Genomic DNA, 5,418 nt, shown 5'->3' on the forward strand with positions numbered 1-5,418 from the left:
CAAATAAAGTCAACCATATATCGATTCATATGGAATAAAACAAACTGGCTTTCCTACTCCCAGCTATGTACTTCTCTCAAAGATGGAGGACAAAAGTTGGTCTCCATTGACAACAGGATAACAACGTTCCGCGCTCGATTTCTCATAAATGCCCTACAACAGGAAATATCACACAAGTGCACCACTGAGTATATTTTCACTTCTGCCACTAGAGGTCTCTCTCTCTCCACCACCTTAAGAATGACAACAGCTCAAGTGCCTGTAAATTTAACAAACTTCTACAAAGACGCCCTTCGACGATGGAAGAAGCTAAACCTCCAGCACACAGTGAAGACAGCATCCCTACCTGAAATCCTCATGGAACCCATCTTTCACAACACGATGGTAAGAAGCCCGATCACTCAGAAAGAATTTTTCTTTCCTCCATGGAGCTGGCGAAACGTGAGGATCTTGGGTGACATTCTTTCTCCAAGCCTCACCTGGCGCTTTCCAAATTCGCTCGAAAACCTGGAATATGGGAATGAGTCTGAGCAGATAGACACCGTAAAGGCCGCTTTTCAAGCCGCTATGCCTGATAGCATAACAGAAGTTGGGCTTATTCCTCCAAACTTAGAAGTTTTGGCGCCTATCTTTCTGATAAAAACCAATAACTCATGGGAGAAACTTACACCCAGCAACACCAACAAGATCTACAGCACCCTAACACAACAGTCAAACCAAAGCACTTTGATGGAAAATCCTGCATCATCTGATCAAACACTATTTCAATGGGATCTACCATATCGCACAAGAGCCATCAAACCTGACGCAGATATTCAGTGGAGAATGTGGCATAATATATTACCCACTCCTACTATATTACGAAAATTTAACTCAAACGTCTCAGATAACCGCCTCTTCTGCTACCAGTTAGGAACGGTCCGTCATGTCTACTTGGAATGCCCAGTCAACACTAAATTAATCAGTTTGACTCGGGAAACGGCAGCTCTTACCTGTGGTAATCTTCATACAGAAGAGGAATATTTCAATCTCGTCCATGTGGAGCCAAATAACCATTCATTCTGCAACTACCTTTTCATCACCGCAAAAGCGGTAATATACAACTTCTACCTCAGACATACAAGACCAGACAGCACAGCGACTTCACAGAGAGAGGCAACTGACCAACTCACTGCAGCCTTCCAACAAAAGGTGAGATGTCGGATCCTACACGAACATCACCACCATAGGCAAAACAATACCTTAGATCTTTTCCACCAAGAATGGAATCCACGGAATCAACTCCTGGCTGAGCAGGGCGACTGCATTATAATCCACTTTCCAGCATAGAAGTGACACCTTTACCCCCCCCCCAAAAAAAAAGAAAGGGGGAAGAAAGAAGGATTGTTGTGCTTAACAGTGCGAAAGTTAATCAGCTGGCACTCTCATGTTAATAGATAATATTGTGCAATAGTAACTTCTATGTTCTTCCACATTTATGTTCTTATGTTAAAACAAGATCTTATGTTATCATGTTAAAATAACTCTTAATGGCTTTAATTTATTTAAAAAAAAAAAAAATGTAATTAGCCTTATAAGTGACTTCGATGTAACATACCTCAACAAGAGTATGAGCATGTAACCTCTCTGTCTGACTGCAGAGAAAACCAAAAACCGGTTAATCCTGTATATAAGATTGTTATGTTTACAATAAAAAAAAATTTAAAAAAAAATATCTATCTATCTATCTATCTATCTATCCAACACCCATCCATCACTGAAACTGCACAACCCCCTCATGTATATCCTCCGGAAACTTTTCGGAAACTAAAAAGCAAGCTTTTATTGGAACTTGAATAGTCGAAAGAAACAAGAACTGTCGCGAAATTCATAGAGGAGTGGAATCCAACTGGTACCCCTCTTCTGGATTGACGACGACAATACGCTTCATCTGAAAGATAACTCAGACTGAAACTGAACTGTAAATTTTGAATTCATTTATTGCATTCTCTATTGTATTCTCTATTGAAGGATCTAACAAGATTAGATCCTTCAGGATAATGCTCCTCCTAAAGACACTCCAATGCCATCACGCTTATGAAACCACCTTTAATTACATCACGAAATCATCCACCAGAGGATTTACACTTTCCATAATCTTCCGAATGGCCAGTTCTGCACCATCTCCTGCTAAACTACACCATTTTTACAAAAGTGCTCTATAGCGGTGGAAAAACACCGTACTTCATCACACACTGACAAGATCAACAGAGTCAGCTGTACTTACAGAACCACTATTTTCGAACAGAAAAATAAAAAGTCTCACAACTGCCCAGCCTTTTCTTTTCCGCACATGGAACTGGGCAGGAATAAGGGTCACAGGGGACCTCTTAACCCAGACCCTTAAGTGGAAAGCATTCGCAAGTCTACCAATGAAGAATCCAAAAACTGAAAAGCAATATCAACAGCTGCAAGTCTCCATTATAAAAGCCTATCCAGATATCGCTACACCTCAGGAAATCTGTATTCCTTCTAGAAACTGCTCGGGGCCAATATTTCATCTTTTATAATCTGAAGCCTCACTTCCAATTCTTCCCTCCAACTACAAGAAAATATACCAATTTCTCATGTCAGTGTCTCCCTCCTCGCCGTTCTTATTCATCCTTAACCATCTCATCTACAAGGCTGCATATGCTAGTCAGTTTTCAGTGGGATCTGCCATATAAATCGAAGTGTGCCAAACCAGATTCCGACATACAGTGGAGACTATAGCATAACATCTTGCCAACTCCTTCTAAGCTCTACAAATTTCAGCTTAGATAAACGGATCTGTGTCTATTAATAAATGACGTTTCAGGTACCTTGGAACACACATATCTAACCTGTCCCGCAAACAAAGTGATAATCACCTATCCCCTGAATACTGCCTCCAACACCTGTAACTACCCACACAGCCAAGAAGACTACTGGAATTTAGTCCACACAGAAGAAAACAGACAAAGAATATACAATTTCGTCTTCATCTGCGCTAAGGCCTTCATCTACAGCTTCTACCTAAAACAGACAAGAAATAACCAACACCCATCCATCACTGAAACTGCACAACCCCTCATGTATATCCTCCGTCGGAAACTAAAAAGCAGGCTTCTATTGGAACTTGAATAGTCGAAAGAAACAAGAACTCTCGCGAAATTCATAGAGGAGTGGAATCCAATTGGTACCCCTCTTCTGGATTGACGACGACAATACGCTTCATCTGAAAGATAACTCAGACTAAAACTGAACTCTAAATTTTGAATTCATTTATTGCATTCTCTATTGTATACCCGAAAGGAAAATGTTTCTTTCTCTGTAATTTATATACTTATAATATGTAAATAGTCCTTGTTACCTATCGTCTAATGTATATTTTAACAAGTTGAATAAAAAAATTTTAAAAAAATATATCTATCTATATATCCATCTTTCGGGAAACTTCGGGTTTGTCACGGGAAACGGCTCTCACCTGTGGTAGTCTTCATACAGAAGAGGAGTATCTCAATCTCGTTCATGCGGAGTCAAATGACCATTCATTCTGCAATTACCTCTTCATCACCGCAAAAGCAGTAATATACAACTTCTATCTCAGACATACAAGACCAGACAGCACAGCAAATTAACAGAGAGAGGCAACTGACCAACTTATTGCAGCCTTCAAACAAAAGGTGAGAAATCGGATCCTACACGAGCATCACCACCATAGACAAAACAACAATTTAGATATTTTCCATGAAGACTGGAATCCACGGAATCAACTCCTGGCTGAGCAGGGCGACTGCATCATAGTCCACTTTCCAGCATAGAAGTGACATCATCCCCCTCCCCAAAGAAAGGGGGAAGAAGGACTGTTGTGCTTAACAGTGCGAAAATTAATCAACTGGCACTCTCATGTAAATAGATAATATTGCGCTACAGTAACTCTTATGTTCTTCCACATTTATGTTCTTATACAGTATCATGTCAAAATAACTCTTAACGGTTTTAATCTTATGTAAAAAAAATATGTAATTCGCCTTATAAGTGCCTTCGATGTAACATACTTCAACAAGAGTATGCTCATACTCTTCAACAAGAGTGTGAGCATGTAACCTCTCTGCCTGACTGCAGAGAACCCAAATCCGGTTTATCCTGTATATAAGATTGTTATGTTCAGAATAAAAAAAAAATTACTATCTATCTATCTCTCTCTCTATCTTTTTTTTTGTTTTTGTTTTTGTGGACCTCGGTCAGCAGAGGTGATGTCTGTGGTTGTGAGTGGAATTCCTGGAATACCAATTTTGGTGCATATCTGTTACACCATGGTGCTTAAATCTTCTGTCTTTTCTTTTGGTTATCCCTCTACTTGAATTTGGTTACCTTTTTGTAATATGAGCTCGATTTGGCACTTGAGGGTGTTTATCTCTTTCCAAAATTCTTCATTACTGCTCATGAGGTTTTCTTGAGCTTCTACCACTACAGTTAATCTCGTCTTTATATCTCGCAGTGTTCCTAACATTTCTTTAAATGCCTCATTATTGTACTGTATGTAATGCTATTGCTATTCGAGGTTTTTATTAATTTGTTATATGTGTGTATTTAGTAAGTCTTTAACCATGAATTGAAACGAATCTAAATTATCTGTAATCTTAGTATCAGGAAGGGACATACATACCTTGATAATTGACAAACGACGTTCACAGCTTGGCGAACGTCGTTGTCTTTGCTTAGTATCTATTCTTTGTTCTTCATTTCTAAAGGTATTTTGGACAGCACAAATCGGTAGGTTTTGCAGATGGATTTGCTTTCCATATGGTGTCCTTGATCCCTGAGAGCTGGTAGTGCAGTTTTCTATCGCATCCAAAGCAACCTGGCCCATCCCCTTCATTGTTGAACTGCTTGGTACACTTGTTACAGGACAAATGGTGACACCATTTGCTCATTGGTGACCACAGTACCCATTATCTAAGATTTTCAGCATGAAAAAATTGAATTCTTCTTTGCTGATTTCGGCGAATTATAGATGTCAATTTTCAGCAAGACACCAACAATTCCCTTACGACAGTTATAAATTAAAAATCTGAATTAAAACCACTTTAAAACACGGATGCAGTTTTTTTTTTTATATATTTTATTGGATGCAAGAATCTTTCTTTTTCTTTTAATTAATTCAACTATTATCTTTTATGCAGGGTTTTTAATTTATTTTATTTATTCTTCATGTTACACCATGATAGCTGAGAATTCTACATTCTTAAGATATCATCAGGTGTAACACTATGAACAAGAAACACGCACCCAAAATGCCATACAAACTTAATGAAACACAATATATTCGCTCAGGCTTACATTTCAGCGATGAATCAACACATTCCAAGTTATTTTGTGTGTGTGTGTGTGTGTGTGTGTGTGTGTGTGTGTGTG

The sequence above is a fragment of the Typopeltis vanoorti genome, chromosome 13 (assembly GCF_054136105.1).
Source record: "Typopeltis vanoorti isolate ZY-2024b chromosome 13, IOZ_Tvanoo_1.0, whole genome shotgun sequence".
NCBI lineage: Eukaryota > Metazoa > Arthropoda > Arachnida > Uropygi > Thelyphonidae > Typopeltis > Typopeltis vanoorti.